This window comes from Taudactylus pleione, unplaced genomic scaffold (assembly GCF_031769625.1).
Source record: "Taudactylus pleione unplaced genomic scaffold, aTauple2 ptg000314l, whole genome shotgun sequence".
Taxonomy (NCBI): domain Eukaryota; kingdom Metazoa; phylum Chordata; class Amphibia; order Anura; family Myobatrachidae; genus Taudactylus; species Taudactylus pleione.
In genome coordinates, this window is record NW_028284715.1 from 15464262 (window position 1) to 15489747 (window position 25486).

Consider the following 25486-nt stretch of genomic DNA (forward strand, 5'->3'; position numbering starts at 1 on the left):
TGTCATACTAACTAACTAACTAACTAACTAACTAACTAACTAACTAACCTACTAAGTAAGAATTGCCTTAATAAATTAATAATAAAATATTGATGAAGTAGTACTGAATCAAGTTTAACCTCTGTCTACCTTCCCCCAATTATAAAGAACCACTTTACATGTAACTTTTCTATGCTAACAGCCCTTCTATCTGTATTTCATAAAAAAATAGCTATCTAAAAACTAATGATTCTAGGAAATATATTTTTGTTTTCTATAAATTAATAAAGGATATCACCTAGAGCTATGATGGAGAGCTCAATAGGTAGCCCGCAGTCAGAAGGAGAGATGGGATACTGGTCACCTGTGCAGAGTGCAGGAAGCCATTCCTGGTGGAAGGAACGCACCTAGAGTTTTGATGAAGAGCTCAATAGGTAGCCCGCGGCCAGAAGGAGAGATGGTATCCTGTTCACCGATGTAGAGGGCAGGAAATTGATGATGAAAAGAGATGACCATTGAGCTAGAATAGAGCGCTAAGGGAACATGTCCATCATCTTTGGTGTCCAGCCCATGCCCACAGGTAGATTTCTTGTTTTCACGGGACATACATCTTCATATTTTGGCGGGAGGTCAGGAATCCACACAGATGATATGCTTTGCGGGATTGTGGCAGTTCTTCTACGTATCTAAAAAGACACAAATATAGGTGTCATACTTTTAATTCATAATGATATTTCCAGGGTACTCCTGGCCTTCATAGTGTGAGCAGCAGGTTTGTAGTATGAAATTGCAGTCTATGCATTTACTATGGGCAGGAAACAGCACTACTGTAAGATGCTGCAATGAGGTCATTGGTTTCCAGCACATGGACATACTGAGGGCCCCATTTATCAATTATGCATAATCCCTTTAACTAAACCTAAAAACTAAGAACTAAACTAACCCCAACTAAGATTTTGAGGTATCATAAAACTTCTTTAAGAATCTGATCTATGTCATACTAACTAACTAACTAACTAACTAACTAACTAACTAACCTACTAAGTAAGAATTGCCTTAATAAATTAATAATAAAATATTGATGAAGTAGTACTGAATCAAGTTTAACCTCTGTCTACCTTCCCCCAATTATAAAGAACCACTTTACATGTAACTTTTCTATGCTAACAGCCCTTCTATCTGTATTTCATAAAAAAATTGCTATCTAAAAACTAATGATTCTAGGAAATATATTTTTGTTTTCTATAAATTAATAAAGGATATCACCTAGAGCTATGATGAAGAGCTCAATAGGTAGCCGGCAGCCAGAAGGAGAGATGGGATACTGGTAACCTGTGCAGAGTGCAGGAAGCCATTCCTGGTGGAAGAAACACACCCAGAGCTATGATGGAGAGCTCAATAGGTAGCCCGCAGTCAGAAGGAGAGATGGGATACTGGTCACCTGTGCAGAGTGCAGGAAGCCATTCCTGGTGGAAGGAACGCATCTAGAGCTATGATGGAGAGCTCAATAGGTAGCCCGCGGCCAGAAGGAGAGATGGGATACTGGTCACCTGTGCAGAGTGCAGGAAGCCATTCCTGGTGGAAGGAACGCACCTAGAGTTTTGATGAAGAGCTCAATAGGTAGCCCGCGGCCAGAAGGAGAGATGGTATCCTGTTCACCGATGTAGAGGGCAGGAAATTGATGATGAAAAGAGATGACCATTGAGCTAGAATAGAGCGCTAAGGGAACATGTCCATCATCTTTGGTGCCCAGCCCATGCCCACAGGTAGATTTCTTGTTTTCACAGGACATACAACTTCATGTTTTGGCGGGAGGTCAGGAATCCACACAGATGATATGCTTTGCGGGATTGTGGCAGTTCTTCTACGTGTCTAAAAAGGCACAAATATAGGTGTCATACTTTTAATTCATAATGATATTTCCAGGGAACTCCTGGCCTTCATAGTGTGAGCAGCAGGTTTGTAGTATGAAATTGCAGTCTATGCATTTACTATGGGCAGGAAACAGCACTACTGTAAGATGCTGCAATGAGGTCATTGGTTTCCAGCACATGGACATACTGAGGGCCCCATTTATCAATTATGCATAATCCCTTTAACTAAACCTAAAAACTAAGAACTAAACTAACCCCAACTAATATTTTGAGGTATCATAAAACTTCTTTAAGAATCTGATCTATGTCATACTAACTAACTAACTAACTAACTAACTAACTAACTAACCTACTAAGTAAGAATTGCCTTAATAAATGAATAATAAAATATTGATGAAGTAGTACTGAATCAAGTTTAACCTCTGTCTACCTTTCCCCAATTATAAAGAACCACTTTACATGTAACTTTTCTATGCTAACAGCCCTTCCATCTGTATTTCATAAAAAAATTGCTATCTAAAAACTAATGATTCTAGGAAATATATTTTTGTTTTCTATAAATTAATAAAGGATATCACCTAGAGCTATGATGAAGAGCTCAATAGGTAGCCGGCAGCCAGAAGGAGAGATCGGATACTGGTCACCTGTGCAGAGTGCAGGAAGCCATTCCTGGTGGAAGGAACACACCCAGAGCTATGATGGAGAGCTCAATAGGTAGCCCGCAGTCAGAAGGAGAGATGGGATACTGGTCACCTGTGCAGAGGGCAGGAAGCCATTCCTGGTGGACGGAACGCACCTAGAGCTATGATGGAGAGCTCAATAGGTAGCCCGCAGTCAGAAGGAGAGATGGGATACTGGTCACCTGTGCAGAGTGCAGGAAGCCATTCCTGGTGGAAGGAACGCACCTAGAGCTATGATGAAGAGCTCAATAGGTAGCCCGTGGCCAGAAGGAGAGATGGTATCCTGTTCACCGATGTAGAGGGCAGGAAATTGATGATGAAGAGAGATGACCATTGAGCTAGAATAGAGCGCTAAGGGAACACGTCCATCATCTTTGGTGTCCAGCCCATGCCCACAGGTAGATTTCTTGTCTTCACGGGACATACATCTTCATATTTTGGCGGGAGGTCAGGAATCCACACAGATTATATGCTTTGCGGGATTGTGGCAGTTCTTCTACGTGTCTAAAAAGGCACAAATATAGGTGTCATACTTTTAATTCATAATGATATTTCCAGGGTACTCCTGGCCTTCATAGTGTGAGCAGCAGGTTTGTAGTATGAAATTGCAGTCTATGCATTTACTATGGGCAGGAAACAGCACTACTGTAAGATGCTGCAATGAGGTCATTGGTTTCCAGCACATGGACATACTGAGGGCCCCATTTATCAATTATGCATAATCCCTTTAACTAAACCTAAAAACTAAGAACTAAACTAACCCCAACTAATATTTTGAGGTATCATAAAACTTCTTTAAGAATCTGATCTATGTCATACTAACTAACTAACTAACTAACTAACTAACTAACCTACTAAGTAAGAATTGCCTTAATAAATTAATAATAAAATATTGATGAAGTAGTACTGAATCAAGTTTAACCTCTGTCTACCTTCCCCCAATTATAAAGAACCACTTTACATGTAACTTTTCTATGCTAACAGCCCTTCTATCTGTATTTCATAAAAAAATTGCTATCTAAAAACTAATGATTCTAGGAAATATATTTTTGTTTTCTATAAATTAATAAAGGATATCACCTAGAGCTATGATGAAGAGCTCAATAGGTAGCCGGCAGCCAGAAGGAGAGATGGGATACTGGTCACCTGTGCAGAGTGCAGGAAGCCATTCCTGGTGGAAGAAACACACCCAGAGCTATGATGGAGAGCTCAATAGGTAGCCCGCAGTCAGAAGGAGAGATGGGATACTGGTCACCTGTGCAGAGTGCAGGAAGCCATTCCTGGTGGAAGGAACGCATCTAGAGCTATGATGGAGAGCTCAATAGGTAGCCCGCGGCCAGAAGGAGAGATGGGATACTGGTCACCTGTGCAGAGTGCAGGAAGCCATTCCTGGTGGAAGGAACGCACCTAGAGTTTTGATGAAGAGCTCAATAGGTAGCCCGCGGCCAGAAGGAGAGATGGTATCCTGTTCACCGATGTAGAGGGCAGGAAATTGATGATGAAAAGAGATGACCATTGAGCTAGAATAGAGCGCTAAGGGAACATGTCCATCATCTTTGGTGTCCAGCCCATGCCCACAGGTAGATTTCTTGTTTTCACAGGACATACATCTTCATGTTTTGGCGGGAGGTCAGGAATCCACACAGATGATATACTTTGCGGGATTGTGGCAGTTCTTCTACGTATCTAAAAAGACACAAATATAGGTGTCATACTTTTAATTCATAATGATATTTCCAGGGAACTCCTGGCCTTCATAGTGTGAGCAGCAGGTTTGTAGTATGAAATTGCAGTCTATGCATTTACTATGGGCAGGAAACAGCACTACTGTAAGATGCTGCAATGAGGTCATTGGTTTCCAGCACATGGACATACTGAGGGCCCCATTTATCAATTATGCATAATCCCTTTAACTAAACCTAAAAACTAAGAACTAAACTAACCCCAACTAATATTTTGAGGTATCATAAAACTTCTTTAAGAATCTGATCTGTCATACTAACTAACTAACTAACTAACTAACTAACTAACCTACTAAGTAAGAATTGCCTTAATAAATGAATAATAAAATATTGATGAAGTAGTACTGAATCAAGTTTAACCTCTGTCTACATTCCCCCAATTATAAAGAACCACTTTACATGTAACTTTTCTATGCTAACAGCCCTTCTATCTGTATTTCATAAAAAAATTGCTATCTAAAAACTAATGATTCTAGGAAATATATTTTTGTTTTCTATAAATTAATAAAGGATATCACCTAGAGCTATGATGAAGAGCTCAATAGGTAGCCGGCAGCCAGAAGGAGAGATGGGATACTGGTCACCTGTGCAGAGTGCAGGAAGCCATTCCTGGTGGAAGGAACATACCCAGAGCTATGATGGAGAGCTCAATAGGTAGCCCGCAGTCAGAAGGAGAGATGGGATACTGGTCACCTGTGCAGAGTGCAGGAAGCCATTCCTGGTGGAAGGAACGCACCTAGAGCTATGATGGAGAGCTCAATAGGTAGCCCGCAGTCAGAAGGAGAGATGGGATACTGGTCACCTGTGCAGAGTGCAGGAAGCCATTCCTGGTGGAAGGAACGCACCTAGAGTTTTGATGAAGAGCTCAATAGGTAGCCCGCGGCCAGAAGGAGAGATGGTATCCTGTTCACCGATGTAGAGGGCAGGAAATTGATGATGAAAAGAGATGACCATTGAGCTAGAATAGAGCGCTAAGGAAACATGTCCATCATCTTTGGTGCCCAGCCCATGCCCACAGGTAGATTTCTTGTTTTCACAGGACATACATCTTCATGTTTTGGCGGGAGGTCAGGAATCCACACAGATGATATGCTTTGCGGGATTGTGGCAGTTCTTCTACGTATCTAAAAAGACACAAATATAGGTGTCATACTTTTAATTCATAATGATATTTCCAGGGAACTCCTGGCCTTCATAGTGTGAGCAGCAGGTTTGTAGTATGAAATTGCAGTCTATGCATTTACTATGGGCAGGAAACAGCACTACTGTAAGATGCTGCAATGAGGTCATTGGTTTCCAGCACATGGACATACTGAGGGCCCCATTTATCAATTATGCATAATCCCTTTAACTAAACCTAAAAACTAAGAACTAAACTAACCCCAACTAATATTTTGAGGTATCATAAAACTTCTTTAAGAATCTGATCTATGTCATACTAACTAACTAACTAACTAACTAACTAACTAACTAACCTACTAAGTAAGAATTGCCTTAATAAATGAATAATAAAATATTGATGAAGTAGTACTGAATCAAGTTTAACCTCTGTCTACATTCCCCCAATTATAAAGAACCACTTTACATGTAACTTTTCTATGCTAACAGCCCTTCTATCTGTATTTCATAAAAAAATTGCTATCTAAAAACTAATGATTCTAGGAAATATATTTTTGTTTTCTATAAATTAATAAAGGATATCACCTAGAGCTATGATGAAGAGCTCAATAGGTAGCCGGCAGCCAGAAGGAGAGATGGGATACTGGTCACCTGTGCAGAGTGCAGGAAGCCATTCCTGGTGGAAGGAACATACCCAGAGCTATGATGGAGAGCTCAATAGGTAGCCCGCAGTCAGAAGGAGAGATGGGATACTGGTCACCTGTGCAGAGTGCAGGAAGCCATTCCTGGTGGAAGGAACGCACCTAGAGCTATGATGGAGAGCTCAATAGGTAGCCCGCAGTCAGAAGGAGAGATGGGATACTGGTCACCTGTGCAGAGTGCAGGAAGCCATTCCTGGTGGAAGGAACGCACCTAGAGTTTTGATGAAGAGCTCAATAGGTAGCCCGCGGCCAGAAGGAGAGATGGTATCCTGTTCACCGATGTAGAGGGCAGGAAATTGATGATGAAAAGAGATGACCATTGAGCTAGAATAGAGCGCTAAGGGAACATGTCCATCATCTTTGGTGTCCAGCCCATGCCCACAGGTAGATTTCTTGTTTTCACGGGACATATATCTTCATATTTTGGCGGGAGGTCAGGAATCCACACAGATGATATGCTTTGCGGGATTGTGGCAGTTCTTCTACGTATCTAAAAAGGCACAAATATAGGTGTCATACTTTTAATTCATAATGATATTTCCAGGGTACTCCTGGCCTTCATAGTGTGAGCAGCAGGTTTGTAGTATGAAATTGCAGTCTATGCATTTACTATGGGCAGGAAACAGCACTACTGTAAGATGCTGCAATGAGGTCCTTGGTTTCCAGCACATGGACATACTGAGGGCCCCATTTATCAATTATGCATAATCCCTTTAACTAAACCTAAAAACTAAGAACTAAACTAACCCCAACTAATATTTTGAGGTATCATAAAACTTCATTAAGAATCTGATCTATGTCCTACTAACTAACTAACTAACCTACTAAGTAAGAATTGCCTTAATAAATGAATAATAAAATATTGATGAAGTAGTACTGAATCAAGTTTAACCTCTGTCTACATTCCCCCAATTATAAAGAACCACTTTACATGTAACTTTTCTATGCTAACAGCCCTTCTATCTGTATTTCATAAAAAAATTGCTATCTAAAAACTAATGATTCTAGGAAATATATTTTTGTTTTCTATAAATTAATAAAGGATATCACCTAGAGCTATGATGAAGAGCTCAATAGGTAGCCGGCAGCCAGAAGGAGAGATGGGATACTGGTCACCTGTGCAGAGTGCAGGAAGCCATTCCTGGTGGAAGGAACATACCCAGAGCTATGATGGAGAGCTCAATAGGTAGCCCGCAGTCAGAAGGAGAGATGGGATACTGGTCACCTGTGCAGAGTGCAGGAAGCCATTCCTGGTGGAAGGAACGCACCTAGAGCTATGATGGAGAGCTCAATAGGTAGCCCGCAGTCAGAAGGAGAGATGGGATACTGGTCACCTGTGCAGAGTGCAGGAAGCCATTCCTGGTGGAAGGAACGCACCTAGAGTTTTGATGAAGAGCTCAATAGGTAGCCCGCGGCCAGAAGGAGAGATGGTATCCTGTTCACCGATGTAGAGGGCAGGAAATTGATGATGAAAAGAGATGACCATTGAGCTAGAATAGAGCGCTAAGGGAACATGTCCATCATCTTTGGTGTCCAGCCCATGCCCACAGGTAGATTTCTTGTTTTCACGGGACATACATCTTCATATTTTGGCGGGAGGTCAGGAATCCACACAGATGATATGCTTTGCGGGATTGTGGCAGTTCTTCTACGTATCTAAAAAGGCACAAATATAGGTGTCATACTTTTAATTCATAATGATATTTCCAGGGTACTCCTGGCCTTCATAGTGTGAGCAGCAGGTTTGTAGTATGAAATTGCAGTCTATGCATTTACTATGGGCAGGAAACAGCACTACTGTAAGATGCTGCAATGAGGTCCTTGGTTTCCAGCACATGGACATACTGAGGGCCCCATTTATCAATTATGCATAATCCCTTTAACTAAACCTAAAAACTAAGAACTAAACTAACCCCAACTAATATTTTGAGGTATCATAAAACTTCATTAAGAATCTGATCTATGTCCTACTAACTAACTAACCTACTAAGTAAGAATTGCCTTAATAAATGAATAATAAAATATTGATGAAGTAGTACTGAATCAAGTTTAACCTCTGTCTACCTTTCCCCAATTATAAAGAACCACTTTACATGTAACTTTTCTATGCTAACAGCCCTTCCATCTGTATTTCATAAAAAAATTGCTATCTAAAAACTAATGATTCTAGGAAATATATTTTTGTTTTCTATAAATTAATAAAGGATATCACCTAGAGCTATGATGAAGAGCTCAATAGGTAGCCGGCAGCCAGAAGGAGAGATGGGATACTGGTCACCTGTGCAGAGTGCAGGAAGCCATTCCTGGTGGAAGGAACACACCCAGAGCTATGATGGAGAGCTCAATAGGTAGCCCGCAGTCAGAAGGAGAGATGGGATACTGGTCACCTGTGCAGAGGGCAGGAAGCCATTCCTGGTGGACGGAACGCACCTAGAGCTATGATGGAGAGCTCAATAGGTAGCCCGCAGTCAGAAGGAGAGATGGGATACTGGTCACCTGTGCAGAGTGCAGGAAGCCATTCCTGGTGGAAGGAATGCACCTAGAGCTATGATGAAGAGCTCAATAGGTAGCCCGTGGCCAGAAGGAGAGATGGTATCCTGTTCACCGATGTAGAGGGCAGGAAATTGATGATGAAGAGAGATGACCATTGAGCTAGAATTCAGCGCTAAGGGAACACGTCCATCATCTTTGGTGTCCAGCCCATGCCCACAGGTAGATTTCTTGTCTTCACGGGACATACATCTTCATATTTTGGCGGGAGGTCAGGAATCCACACAGATTATATGCTTTGCGGGATTGTGGCAGTTCTTCTACGTGTCTAAAAAGGCACAAATATAGGTGTCATACTTTTAATTCATAATGATATTTCCAGGGTACTCCTGGCCTTCATAGTGTGAGCAGCAGGTTTGTAGTATGAAATTGCAGTCTATGCATTTACTATGGGCAGGAAACAGCACTACTGTAAGATGCTGCAATGAGGTCATTGGTTTCCAACACATGGACATACTGAGGGCCCCATTTATCAATTATGCATAATCCCTTTAACTAAACCTAAAAACTAAGAACTAAACTAACCCCAAGTAATATTTTGAGGTATCATAAAACTTCTTTAAGAATCTGATCTATGTCATACTAACTAACTAACTAACTAACTAACTAACTAACTAACTAACTAACCTACTAAGTAAGAATTGCCTTAATAAATTAATAATAAAATATTGATGAAGTAGTACTGAATCAAGTTTAACCTCTGTCTACCTTCCCCCAATTAAAAGAACCACTTTACATGTAACTTTTCTATGCTAACAGCCCTTCTATCTGTATTTCATAAAAAAATTGCTATCTAAAAACTAATGATTCTAGGAAATATATTTTTGTTTTCTATAAATTAATAAAGGATATCACCTAGAGCTATGATGAAGAGCTCAATAGGTAGCCGGCAGCCAGAAGGAGAGATGGGATACTGATCACCTGTGCAGAGTGCAGGAAGCCATTCCTGGTGGAAGAAACACACCCAGAGCTATGATGGAGAGCTCAATAGGTAGCCCGCAGTCAGAAGGAGAGATGGGATACTGGTCACCTGTGCAGAGTGCAGGAAGCCATTCCTGGTGGAAGGAACGCATCTAGAGCTATGATGGAGAGCTCAATAGGTAGCCCGCGGCCAGAAGGAGAGATGGGATACTGGTCACCTGTGCAGAGTGCAGGAAGCCATTCCTGGTGGAAGGAACGCACCTAGAGTTTTGATGAAGAGCTCAATAGGTAGCCCGCGGCCAGAAGGAGAGATGGTATCCTGTTCACCGATGTAGAGGGCAGGAAATTGATGATGAAAAGAGATGACCATTGAGCTAAAATAGAGCGCTAAGGGAACATGTCCATCATCTTTGGTGTCCAGCCCATGCCCACAGGTAGATTTCTTGTTTTCACAGGACATACATCTTCATGTTTTGGCGGGAGGTCAGGAATCCACACAGATGATATGCTTTGCGGGATTGTGGCAGTTCTTCTACGTATCTAAAAAGACACAAATATAGGTGTCATACTTTTAATTCATAATGATATTTCCAGGGTACTCCTGGCCTTCATAGTGTGAGCAGCAGGTTTGTAGTATGAAATTGCAGTCTATGCATTTACTATGGGCAGGAAACAGCACTACTGTAAGATGCTGCAATGAGGTCATTGGTTTCCAGCACATGGACATACTGAGGGCCCCATTTATCAATTATGCATAATCCCTTTAACTAAACCTAAAAACTAAGAACTAAACTAACCCCAACTAATATTTTGAGGTATCATAAAACTTCTTTAAGAATCTGATCTATGTCATACTAACTAACTAACTAACTAACCTACTAAGTAAGAATTGCCTTAATAACTGAATAATAAAATATTGATGAAGTAGTACTGAATCAAGTTTAACCTCTGTCTACCTTCCCCCAATTATAAAGAACCACTTTACATGTAACTTTTCTATGCTAACAGCCCTTCTATCTGTATTTCATAAAAAAATTGCTATCTAAAAACTAATGATTCTAGGAAATATATTTTTGTTTTCTATAAATTAATAAAGGATATCACCTAGAGCTATGATGAAGAGCTCAATAGGTAGCCGGCAGCCAGAAGGAGAGATGGGATACTGGTCACCTGTGCAGAGTGCAGGAAGCCATTCCTGGTGGAAGAAACACACCCAGAGCTATGATGGAGAGCTCAATAGGTAGCCCGCAGTCAGAAGGAGAGATGGGATACTGGTCACCTGTGCAGAGTGCAGGAAGCCATTCCTGGTGGAAGGAACGCATCTAGAGCTATGATGGAGAGCTCAATAGGTAGTCCGCGGCCAGAAGGAGAGATGGGATACTGGTCACCTGTGCAGAGTGCAGGAAGCCATTCCTGGTGGAAGGAACGCACCTAGAGTTTTGATGAAGAGCTCAATAGGTAGCCCGCGGCCAGAAGGAGAGATGGTATCCTGTTCACCGATGTAGAGGGCAGGAAATTGATGATGAAAAGAGATGACCATTGAGCTAGAATAGAGCGCTAAGGGAACATGTCCATCATCTTTGGTGTCCAGCCCATGCCCACAGGTAGATTTCTTGTTTTCACAGGACATACATCTTCATATTTTGGCGGGAGGTCAGGAATCCACACAGATGATATGCTTTGCGGGATTGTGGCAGTTCTTCTACGTATCTAAAAAGACACAAATATAGGTGTCATACTTTTAATTCATAATGATATTTCCAGGGTACTCCTGGCCTTCATAGTGTGAGCAGCAGGTTTGTAGTATGAAATTGCAGTCTATGCATTTACTATGGGCAGGAAACAGCACTACTGTAAGATTCTGCAATGAGGTCATTGGTTTCCAGCACATGGACATACTGAGGGCCCCATTTATCAATTATGCATAATCCCTTTAACTAAACCTAAAAACTAAGAACTAAACTAACCCCAACTAATATTTTGAGGTATCATAAAACTTCTTTAAGAATCTGATCTATGTCATACTAACTAACTAACTAACTAACTAACCTACTAAGTAAGAATTGCCTTAATAAATGAATAATAAAATATTGATGAAGTAGTACTGAATCAAGTTTAACCTCTGTCTACCTTTCCCCAATTTTAAAGAACCACTTTACATGTAACTTTTCTATGCTAACAGCCCTTCCATCTGTATTTCATAAAAAAATTGCTATCTAAAAACTAATTCTAGGAAATATATTTTTGTTTTCTATAAATTAATAAAGGATATCACCTAGAGCTATGATGAAGAGCTCAATAGGTAGCCGGCAGCCAGAAGGAGAGATGGGATACTGGTCACCTGTGCAGAGTGCAGGAAGCCATTCCTGGTGGAAGGAACACACCCAGAGCTATGATGGAGAGCTCAATAGGTAGCCCGCAGTCAGAAGGAGAGATGGGATACTGGTCACCTGTGCAGAGTGCAGGAAGCCATTCCTGGTGGACGGAACGCACCTAGAGCTATGATGGAGAGCTCAATAGGTAGCCCGCAGTCAGAAGGAGAGATGGGATACTGGTCACCTGTGCAGAGTGCAGGAAGCCATTCCTGGTGGAAGGAACGCACCTAGAGCTATGATGAAGAGCTCAATAGGTAGCCCACGGCCAGAAGGAGAGATGGTATCCTGTTCACCGATGTAGAGGGCAGGAAATTGATGATGAAGAGAGATGACCATTGAGCTAGAATAGAGCGCTAAGGGAACACGTCCATCATCTTTGGTGTCCAGCCCATGCCCACAGGTAGATTTCTTGTCTTCACGGGACATACATCTTCATATTTTGGCGGGAGGTCAGGAATCCACACAGATGATATGCTTTGCGGGATTGTGGCAGTTCTTCTACGTATCTAAAAAGGCACAAATATAGGTGTCATACTTTTAATTCATAATGATATTTCCAGGGTACTCCTGGCCTTCATAGTATGAGCAGCAGGTTTGTAGTATGAAATTGCAGTCTATGCATTTACTATGGGCAGGAAACAACACTACTGTAAGATGCTGCAATGAGGTCATTGGTTTCCAGCACATGGACATACTGAGGGCCCCATTTATCAATTATGCATAACCCCTTTAGCACTCGCTAAAGAGATTGTGTCATCCTTTCTTTATTCAACAAACAGTGGTAGTCTCATGGTGTGTACACATGGGGCGATCAGTCACCAATAACGATCTCTCTGAATGCTGGATGATCGATATATATAAATATATATATATATATATATATATATATATTACATATGGCTCCAGCTTCTAGCTCAATATGTGCATAAATAGGGTTTTATATATATATATATATATATATATATATATATATATAAACAAGGGGGGGGTGGATTCAGCGCCAGTGAATATTAGTGACAAGTGTGAACAATTTAAAATGTTTATATAAATAATGCGGATAAGCCCAAATAGATATATCTAAAAGGGTGTCAGCTCCATATCAATAAAATGTAGTATTGGTGAAAATACTACTAAAAATTTAAGAGAAAAAAGGGGGATTGACTTAGGGCGACAATACCGCTATTAGCATATATTGAAAAACAACTTATAATCTAAATAAAGTGCATATTATTGACACATTCACATGTAAAATATTAAATAACTCCAGTTTAAAACCAAACACTAATTTGAAAGCATAAACCCTGCCGTTAATATAGGCTTATATCGTTCAGTTTAATGGCTAATAAAAGTGCTTATTGCCTAAAGTGCATAAGTGAAAATAAATATACCAATATATAAATAAGAGATAATTTATTCTAAACACAAAAAGTTCATAACAGATGGTTCCCCCATGCACATTAGGGCAAACCTGATAGCATAAATACAATAAAAACAAATACAATAAATTAGTAAAAGATGAGGCAAAAACTGCTTATCTGATTAAAAGATATAGAGATTCTGCATAAGTCCTTAGGGAAAGAGCTAGTACCCAACGCGTTTCGTCCGCTGACTTCTTCCTGGGGATGGAGGTAGGGTTGTGATGATCCTCTATTTATACCCCTTTACTCCTCCAATTAGGGACTGATTACTTCCGGGTCACCAGATGGACTGTGACCCTAACATAAAGTATTTTAATTACATATAATTATAGGAGTAAATACTAATAGACATTAATCAGGTATTGTCCAATTCAAGTGAAATTCGAATTTAGTTATTGTCAATAATCCAGTAAAGACATCCTTAGTTTGTTTTGTTGTACTTCCGCCCCGCGATCCGGAGCGATCCGTCACTTCCGCCCTCACATGAAGACACTCGCGCCAGGCTTCCGCGTCATCCCGCATCGTGTAATCCACTATTGGACCCTCACTGGTCCCGTGCTCTAGCCGTCTTCTCCGATCACATGCCCCCGAGAACGTGACCACCAGACCCCGTTCTCATGTGACGTCGCTTGGCTGAACCACTATCTAGCCTATATTAACGGCAGGGTTTATGCTTTCAAATTAGTGTTTGGTTTTAAACTGGAGTTATTTAATATTTTACATGTGAATGTGTCAATAATATGCACTTTATTTAGATTATAAGTTGTTTTTCAATATATGCTAATAGCGGTATTGTCGCCCTAAGTCAATCCCCCCTTTTTCTCATATATATATATATATGTATATATATAAAAACCTCCACTTGTAGAAGAACACACTCCACTTATGCACATATTGAGCTGGAGGCTGGAGCTATATGTATAATGAGGAAAAGGGTACTCACTGCCTTATGTCAATGTCCATGTTATCAATGTCAACCTTACCTCCACAAACAGCTGCAGGGACAGTGGAGGTGCAGGCATGGCACAGCTTGAACTGCTGTCTCTGTGCCGGGCAGTGGTGATCGGTTTATTACTACCTCCCTCCCAGTCCCCCTGCTGCTCCTCGGTGGATGGACAGCAGCAGCAGCCCAGGGACAGAGGCAAGGGGCAGCGTCATGCTGCGCAGCGTCAAGCGCACTGACCTCATATGCGCCAGCACCACTGCACTCAGCATGGACCTGCTGACGGGGCCGAATGGTTTAACATGGGGGGGGGATCCAATACACGGACCAGGAGCAGCCACCGGGGGAAGAAGGTCCGTTTATTGTTAGCCGCGGACATGCGGCAGATGCAATTTGTGCTCCTTGCACCCCCCTGTTGCCGGGCCTGGCTATTACATATGTACAATTTGGCAATTAGGAATCTTGCAGCTGCCTGCAGAATATTACATATACCCCATATATATTTATATATCCATTGTTATTTTATACAGTACATTATTATGGTTAAATTATAATTATAGCAACCCAAACATCTGCTGACGGAATGGGTATGTAAAACCAGCAGTCAGGATCAGGGGCGTCTTAAGAGAGGAGGGGGCCCCGTGTGCACTCCCCGTGCGGGGCCCCCTCCTCTCTCCCCAGTGACTGGCAGCCGACTGACGCGGCTATCCAGCCACCGGAGCCTTAGTAGACTCCGGGCACTAGAGTGTGCCCGGAGTCTACTGTGCATGCGCAGAACGCCAGAAAATGGCTGCGTTGGCCATTTACGGGTGTTCTCAGCAGCGCTGACACCCGACGTGGGACCACGGACAGGTGTGTTTAAACTAATATGGGTGCAGGATGTGCGGTGTGGGGTCCCCCTGGACCCGGGGGCCCGTTTGCCCCGCACACGCTGCACCCATTATAGATACACCACTGGTCAGGATGCCTCCTGTCAAAATACTGACAGCGGCATCCCGATGGTCGGTATCCTGACAGGGGATGGGTAAGTATACTAACCCTCCCTTCTTGTAGCCTAACACTAAACCTCCCCACCCCGCACCCTAATCCTCCCTGTTAGTGCCTAAACCTAAGTCTCCCCCTTTCGTGCCTAAACCCTAAACCTCCCCCTTAGTCCCTAAACCTAACCCTAACCCGCCCAGTGGTGCCTAACCCTAACCTCCCCCTCAAAACCTAACCATAAACCCGCTATGCTACCTAAACCTAACACTCCCCCCGGCGGCTAACAGCTAAGATGCCCCCGGCTTACCTCGTTCGGGATGGCATCTGTCTGTATTCCGGTGTCGGGATTAAAATAGGCGTCTGTATTTTGATGCCTATGTTAAGTCCCATGTCAGGCATGCACCGTCGGGATGTAAGCCAGCCGGTCTGCTAACTACATTCCCTGCTGACAGGTGCAGTGGGGCTTGTGGTATTCCAATGATACAGCAATGGGCTGTGGCTCGATAAGATTGGGCATGTTTCATTTTTACTAACGAGTCCAGTAATTTATAGCTATGACATGTAAAGTGAGATTTGCTTTGTTCTACCCTCTGCTGAAGAGACTCTCGTACGATGGAGGTGGATCAATTAAGTCTCTTTCAACTCTCACACAGGGACCACCTTCTGCTGGGACTTCGAAATAAGATGGTGGAGGTGCTGGGAGGTTGATGGTTTCATTAGCTGCAGCAACAAAAAAATCACATTAATAAGAATAATCCCAATGTATTATTGCCCTGATGAACAAATGAAATGTAAAAAAAGAATAACCCCCATTATATCACTAAGAAAAGACATCTGCACCAAAAAGAGTAACCAGCTGTGGAGTACATCACCTTGCCAGTGCTACCAATTAATAAACTGAATATTTGTTTAGCCCAGGACTGTAACGACGGGTGTTTGATCAATGCTGCTGCCCAGAGTGCAAAGTCCAGGTAGCGGCACAGGTACTGTCCTCATGGTACCCTAAAGGGCAACACCCCACCCTTTTCCACCTTGTGCACCACTTGTGTGGCATTATGTGATCGCATGTACCTGGATTGGCTTAGCTCACATAATTGCTGCCTTCTCTGGGTGTGTCAACAATCATCCACTTATTTATTACTAGAAACACACTTTTATACTATAATTCCACTTGTTGCTCTGACCTATTACTATTGGTTAAGTTACACATCATCCCATCAGCCTGATACAAGGAAAGTAAAATCCTGCAGATCAGAAAGCTGTGCCATGATGTTAGATGCACTAGTAACATTAGTAAATACTCACCCACAGTAATGGTGTAAGGATGGTCAGATAGTGGTAACGGGTCTGCAGCAATTGCGTCCCTTTGTGGCTCATTGATATTGCCCTGCACATAGGCTCTGCACCTCACCAGCAGGACAGTGCACAGGCCCAGGGCAGCGAGTGTTGGCCCGAAGATCTTTAGTACAGTGCTGCAGTCTCTCTGGCAGGACTTATAGGTGACAATGGAGATGAGACCCCCAGCAATTACCATGATCCCACCAATCACATACATAACATATGTGAGCCTGTATGTCCGCAGTGGACAGCACGACCTGCAGATAGTCGGCATTTTGTACCTATTGAAAATAGAGATAATAGGCAAATATTACATTTACTACAGTATTTATACTTAATCCCTTGTATACAATCATTGAGGAAGCCACCAGTAAATGCCCCAACATGAAGGTTATATCCTGCCAAGTACACTCTATATTTAATGGATGCACATTCCTGTTTGAAAGTAATCTGCATAGAGCCCAGTATTTCTGAACCAAATAAAGGATAGGATAGTGCTCGGGAAATTGGGTGGGATTATGTTAGGAAATGTAATGTCATATAAATAGAGCAGCGTTTCCCACACTCGGCCCTCAGACCCCCCGAACATATTACATATCCCAGACCATCTAGCCGGTGCTCATTTACTACACCTATCACACCATAGGGTTGAGCGCTCCCTTACAAATCCCCCTAGGTAATAAGAGGCCGTCTGACCCCACTCATTGGGGAGCAGCTGGTAAAGCACATACTCATCAGGAGTGTTACTGGCCAGTCTGTGACAGTTGGTGCCCAGGTGCTGTCATCACCAACTGACACATTTTTTTCTAAAGCTGCAGCACATTCCTTCCTAACTGCCACAGTGTAAGAGCAGTTTATGAGGTCCTGAGGGCCGACCGTGATCCAGATAGAGACATCTCATGTAACATATAAGTATAACTGCCCCACACTGTGCTATAAATAAAGGATAATGCATAGAGCAGAGCCGGATTTAGACCTCATGGAGGCCTAGGCAGGATACTAGTTTGGGGCCCCCTCCCTCAAACAATCCATAGCACTATATGTGAGTTCCTGATTCAATACACAGTGCTGTTTGTGCGGGCAAAGGATTTAATCTTGCACCCCCCTGGGGATGCGAGGAGAAATCCGACAAACGTGACGGGCGCGCAGCTGTTTTACTGCTAATAACCACGCGCCCGGCACTTTAGTCAGAGAATGCTGGCTCTTGCGCCTTAACACCCTTGTTAAGTTGCAAGAACTGGGATTCTCCGACATATCAGCGCACTGAATTGAATAGCTCCAAGAGCTCCCTCCTGGAGCTCTTCAATTTGCGTTGAATTGAATTCCCCCCAGTGTTTATAATACAAAATAATGTATTATTAACGTTTAACGCCTACTCGAAAAAATCAAGGTTATACCAAATAAATACATTTTTTAACTCCTTATATAAAAAAAGTGCAAATGGCTTTCAATGCTTTATATCAGAAAGTGCAAACAATGTTGACCAAATCTTTTTTTTTACTTTTAACACTTGACATAAAACACTCTTCAAACAATCTTTTGACAAATTTAGTTATATTAACTTTTAATACCTGATATCAAAGTGCAAACAATGTAACTAAAAAAAAAAATCCCTGATCACTATACAGTTATAATTTTTTTTCCACAAATATAGTATCACTTTAACTTTACAAATATTGCTACAGTTTTACTCTGTGTGTTGTTTTTTTTTGCAAAAGCATCCACTAGGTCATTGAAGTCCAGTTGTTTAACAAGACCTGATTCCACCGCCATCAAAGATAGTGCTGATAGACGATCTTGGCCCATGGTGGTTCTTCTTTCATTTTTAATTCGTTTTAGACAGGAAAATGACCTCTCTCCACTGGCATTAGCAATAGGCATACATAAAAATATACGTAACATGGTTTCTGTATTGGGAAATGTATTCTGGAGATCATGGTCAATTATATACTGCCTCATTGCCATGGGTTAACCTCCTGAGGTAACATTGAAGAAACTTGGATAAATTCTTCAGTAAAACTTTCTCCAAGATCATCTGGATAACTGCTTTGCAGATTATCTGCCACACTGCGCAGCTCATTTATGGGTATTCCAGCTGATGGTTTAAGAATCGCAAATCGCCTATTGATGTTTTTGTAGGACTTGTTTTGTTTCTTCAGCTCCACAAGAAGATGATCTATTATTATATTGATGGTATCGAATATGAATTTTTCTCTTGCTGAAATATGCGGTTCATCATCGTTCTTTTCCTCATCATGAAAAGGTTTCCATTTTTTTGAGCGCTTTCCTTCACCTGGATAAGAATGGTTGGGTGTCATTTCTTTAACTTCAGTTTCAAAACTGTCAAAAGAATCTCAAATTTTTTGAACATATTCCTCCATTGAACTGTAGAGATTCACAACTTTGTAGATACAAACATTTATTTTTTGCAAAGTCTTACTTGTTGCATCCAACCTTTCAAGAATGTTTCCCCATACAACAAGCAAGATAGCTGTTTCAAAAGCATTAAGTTGCTTTTCCAGAGCTTTTGCTTCTCTTCGAGCATTCGCAGGTTGTTGTTCTGAGTCCTTCAATTCATTGAGTGCATCACCAACATACTTGTAGCCTCTTCTTAATGCTTTTGTAGCATCAGCACGAGCTGACCATCTTGTGCTTGACAATCTTTTTAGGGGAAGGTGTCCAGATGCTTTGCTGAGATGTTTAGTGAGTATTTCCCATCGATGAGTTGATGAAGAAAAAAAGGTATAAAGGCACTCCAAAAAATTAAAGAACGATACAAATGTTACACATGAATCAGCAGCACATGCTCCCACTAGATTGAGTGAGTGAGCAGAACAAGGTACATACAGTGCTAAAGGATTGATTGCACAAATTCTTGCTTGCAATCCACTGTATTTGCCAGACATATTGCTGGCATTGTCATAGTCAATATTTTTATCAGAAAGCACTGATAGTAAAGTGCTTTCAAGGTGCTCTCCAGTATGGGAATGTATTGCCACAAATCCTAAAATCGTTCTACTGGTCCATCTTTGTTCACATATCTCACAACTATTGCTAGTTGATCCACATGACTAAGATCCGGAGTGGAGTCCACAATAATAGAATAATATTTGGCCCTTTTGAGCTCTTTGACTATTGTATCCAAAACTTTAGCTCCCATAAGGTCAATAAATTCCTCCTCTGTGGTTGAGGATATGTAATTACTTACTCCACTTCCTGCTCCTCCATATTGCTTGATATGATTTTCAAGAAACGGATCAAATTGGGCAATCAATTCTAGGCACCCAAGGAAACATCCATTCTGTGGAGAATCAAATAACTCATCATTCCCACGAAAGGGTAAACCACGTTCACCTAGGAACTTGATAACGGCAACAACTCTCTTTAAATCTTCTCTCCAGTAGTTCTGTTCTTTATCCATTTGTAAAGCAAGGGCATGGTCTATCCGGCAACTATGTTTGGCTCTTTGTGTGAACTTCATTACACAACTGCGATGATCACTTGATGTTTCATGCTCCTTAAACCGTGATCCAGCATTTTTCCAATCATTAAATCCAGCTGTTGCAAGGGCATGTGATGTACTGCTGTACAGTTTACAAGGGATGCAAAATACAGTGCCTTTTGATTCGGAGTATATAAGCCAATCGCGGTGAACACTTTCACCATTAATCTTTTTTCTCCAAAAAAGATCTGGAGTCAGAAGTCGTGTACCATCAGAATAGTTTCTCCTGGATGCTGAAAAATCTGACAAAGTATTTTTTAATGGGTTGCGGGTAAAATATTATCTCATGGGTTCTGTAATGTTATTACCCAGTCCACAGTCGGCAGGATCATGAGAATAACTTACAATTATATCATCCGCCGTAGATTTTTTGGTTGTATCTTGTGATCCTGACAAGGCGGTAGACGATTTCTGAATGCTCGCGGTCTGAAGATCTGTAATTTCTTCAATGAGGGCAAAAGAGGTCTGTTGTACATCTGCTGCTTCTATGTCATGGGATGTTCCAGACTGCAGGCTTGTGGTATTGGAGGTTTCCTCTGAGTAGGGAGAACAAACATCCTGCTGCACACCTGTATCCATGTCTGCAGTGATACTGCACTGAGAAGTTCCTGGTGCATCAAGTTCAGGTTCAGGTTCAGGATCCTTAGAAGAGACTGTAGGAATCTTCGGACTTATGAAAGACTGCATACATTTTTGTTGTTTCAGTGCTTCCTTCTCCACCTCTTTCTTCTTCTTTCGTTTAGCAGATCCAGATGCGTGCTTATACATCCTGACTTGATGGCGAAATCAAAGCAATATTTCAATAGGAAAGGGTAATAGCAATCAAATTACACTTTCTATTTCCCTACTGAAAATGCCATCATGATGGATTAATCAAAATTCAAACAGAACATCAAAGTTACTAATCCTGCACAATATATAATGTACATTTACCTCTCACATTGTACCCAACTCAATAAATTGCCATTGTTACAGCCATTCATAAATAAAGAAGAAATGACATACTGGTGGTTCCTGGACAACACTGATCAACTCTGCTAAATATCTTACAACACAGGCTCTCAAACTCGGTCCTCAGGAAACCAAACAATTTATATTTTCCAGCTTTCCTCACAGGATCACAAGTGAAATAATTAGCTCCACCTGTGGCTCTTTTAAAATGAGTCTATGAGTAATGACTACACCTGTGCACCTGCTAGGTGACCTGGAAAGTGTGACCTATTTTGGGTCCTGAAGACTGAGTTTGATAACCACTGTCTTACAATTTCCAAACAGAGTACAGCACTTTCCCTACCAGGAAAAGCTGTTGTCTAATGGTGCGTGACACATGGGACGATCAGTCGGCGATAACATTATAGCTGACTGATCTCCATGCCTTCCCGGTGTGCTGGATGATCGATATCGCTCATCCAGCACACCACCAACGACGGCCCAGCGAACCGCGACCAACGATCGCGGGTCCCTATGTAACCTGGATGATATCGTCCAGGTTGGCCTGCATGCATGGCCGATGGACAATATTGTTATCGTCCATACGTGCCCGCACATCACTGCTCGTTTGAGGGTTGGAAGGTACAAAAAAATGAACAATGTGAACGATAACAATATCAACTATATCGTTATCATTCATATCGTTCATTAAAATCGGACCGTGTGTACACACCATAACTACAAGCCCCTGCAAAGTCCAAACACCATGTATAAACATAAATACATTTTTGTTCTTTCACATACAGAATTCTCTACACATTCAGAAATACATATAACAGTAAAAGACTATGGGGTCTATGTACTAATAATCACGGTACTTCTGTGATTATTATGTACCCAACTCACAAGGGATTTTTTATATTTTAATGAAAATATACCCACTATGTACAAAGAACATGCAGGGACAGTGGTTGCGGTAACCGCTGTCCCTGCGAGTTATATACCCGGCAAATTGCAGAAGTATTTAAAAAGAAGTGACAAGTGCAGTGCCAACTTCCAGAATTGGCTGGGGACTGCGGGGGGAGAGATCTAAAGATCTCCCTCCTGCCACTCGTGCCTCCATAGGCTTACAGTAGTTTACACCATCTGAAGTTAGTGTAAACTACTGGGGCTAAACACCAAAAAGCTTAGCTATTTGGAGTTTAGTACATAGGGGTCAGATCGTAGTTCCCATTGATAATAATGGGGACTGCAATCTGCAGCGCTAATTAGCACTTTGCCAGATATTTATGTGAAATCTCCTGCATTGTGCTTTTATTACATAGGTACTTTACATAAAATTATGCAGAAACTGCCATAGGCCCCATGTCTTTTGTGCTTCAGTTAGGTATGTTAAGATCAGGGTTGCCTACCTTTAATATTCTCTTCCCGGGAGAAGCCCGGGTAAGAGAAGCAGCAGGGGGCCGATGGGGGCGGGGCTTGACGATTTGCATCATTAAACCCCGCCCCCTCACGGTAAAATTGCCGCGATTGGGCACAATTTACATAGGGGGTGGGGCCAAATGCTGTGATTCATGCAGAATCACAGCGTAAGCCCCACCCCCTTCACGGAGACCCGTGATTGCTGCGGGTATTCTCCTAATTCTGCCCACTTCACTAGGAAGTGGGCAGAATGCGGGAGAAATGCCTACCCTTCCGGGGGTGCGGGGGGTTACCCGAAAAATCGGGAGCCTCCCGCGAAAACCGAGAGGGTAGGCATGTATGGTTAAGATGCATCTGGGACAGGATAAGATTATATATATATGTAAGCTCTCAAAAGCAGGGTCCTCTTCCCTCATGTGCTTTTCCTTCATTTACTTATACTATCATATATGCCACACCCCCTTGGTCTCTGCTACCCTGATGCAGGAACATTTATAAAGATTTTCCTTGTCCTGCTACAGTATGTGTTCTAGAACTTGTAATCACAGTTTTCTTGTATTGCTCATTTGTTTATATACTTTGTAAGGGTGGGGCAGAACCCTTGTGGCACCACATAAATAAATAAAGGTTTTTATATATATATATAATATTAGGGATGTGCGCCGGACCATTTTTGCCGGATTTGGATTTGGTTCTAATTCGTCGTCCGGCTTTGGATTTGGATTTGCCAAACTGCGGTGACTGGCTTTGGATTTGGATTTGGATTTTTTGCCAAAATTGGCAAAAAAATCTAAAATTACATAAATTGGGCTTTTTTTCTTCCTAGAGTGTTATTTACCTCAATAACATTAATTTCCAGTCATTTACAGTCAATTTAGACCACCTCACAGCTTAAATTATTGTTTTCACCATTATTGGCTAAGGGTTGCAGTGAGCTGACTGGTTACCAAGCGTCAGAGCAGCGGCACAGTGGCACAGACACCACAGTTTAAAGCACATCTATGAAACTATGCCACACAGCAGTGGCAGAAATGAAAGGTAGTGCTAGATGGAATTGTCCTTGGGCCCTCCCACCCACCCTTTATGTTGATCTTAAAAAGGACATGCACACTTTAACAAACGAAGCATTTCAGCAACAGGTACTGCCACTTTGTGGCTGAAGTGCTTGGTTTGTTTTGGGCCCCCACAAAAAAATCTTCCAATCTACTAAAGGCAACAGGTCTACAGTGGCATGATGTCACCATCATTGCCATCCTCACCCTCATCAGTGTGTACATCATCCGATTCCTCACACAATATCAGTTCATCCCCGCTGGAATCCACCATTACAGAAGTATCTGTACTGTGACGTGATTGGCGGGAAAGGTTTTCCTCGTGAAATTTCCAGTTCATTTTAATGAACATCATTTTTTCTACATTTTGTGGAAGTAGCCTCCTTCGTCGTTCGCTCACAAGGTTCCCGGCTGTACTGAAAACTCTCTCCGAGTACACACTGGAGGGTGGGCAGCTTAAGTAATGCAAAGCCAGTTTATACAAGGGTCTCCAAATTGCCTTTTTTTTCTTCCAATAATCGAAGGGACTCTGTGACATGTCTATGTGTATGGTGTCCTGAAAATAATCCTCCACCATTCTTTGGATGGTAATCGTATTAGATGGAGTTACGGTAGAGGTGTCACTGGTGTTGGGCAAATCTTTTAGACCCGACCAGATGTCAAAATGTTGACTTGACTTATCTGCATCACCACTGGGTCTTTTGGAAAAGGTGCATTTTTTTCTGGCTGCTGCTGGAGAAACCGAAGGAGGAAACGTCATCGTAGTGCCATGTGTCTCTTCAGCTGCCAACTTGCTCACCAGGAGTGCTTTGGATCTTTTAAGATCTGGGTCAGTTGTAAAGAAAGACACAGCATATGACCTGAACCTAGGATCAAGAATGGTTGCTAAAATATAATGATCAGATTTCAAGATCTTGGCAACCCGTGGATCCTGGCGAAGCGAACAAAGGACTTGATCTATCAGTCCAGCATACTTTGCTTTAATCTCATCCTTCAATTTCTCCAGCTGCTTTTCCAAAAGCGAAATCAGGGGAATCACCTTACTCAAGCTAGCAGTGTCAGCACTCACTTCACAAGTGGTAACTTCAAATGGTTTGAGCACCTTGCACAAGACAGAAAGTACTCTCCACTGTGCTGGGGTAAGGTACATTCCCCCTCCTCTCCCAATGTCATGGCTTGTCGTATAGCTATGGATGGCTTTTTGCTGCTCCTCCATCCACTGAAGCATATACAGGGTTGAGTTCCACCTCGTTACCACTTCTTGCTTCAGTTGATGGCAGGGCAAATTAAACTGCTCTTGCAGGTGCTGCAATCTCCTGCATGCTGTTGCTGAATGCCGAAAATGTCCCGAAATTTTTTGGGCCACAGACAGCATCTCCTGCACGCCCCTGTCGTTTTTATAAAAAATCCTGCACCACTAAGTTTATTGTGTGAGCAAAACAGGGGATGTGTTGGAATTCACCCAGCTGTAATGCTTTCACTATATTTGTAGCATTGTCAGAAATCACAAATCCTGAGGAGAGTCCAAGTGGGGTAAGCCATGTTTCTATGACATCTCTTAGTTTTTCTAAGAGGTTGTCAGTGGTATGCCTCTTATTGAATCCGGTGATGCACAGAGTTGCCTGCCTCTGAATGAGCTGGTGTTGTTTGTTAGATACTGCTGCTGCTGAAGGCAATTCACCCACCCAGTGGGCCGTCACAGTCATGTAATCTTTAGTTTGTCCACTACCGCTTGTCCACATATCTGTGGTTAAGTGGACAGTGGGTACAATAGCATTTTGCAGGCCAATAATTAGGTTCTGTTTAACGTCCTGGTACAGCCGAGGAATGGCTTTTTGGGTAAAATGAAACCGAGATGGAATTTGGTACCGGGGACACATAACCTCAATTAGCTGTGTAAATCCCACTGCATTAATTGCGGATATTGGACGCAGATCTAAAATTAGCATAGCTGTCATG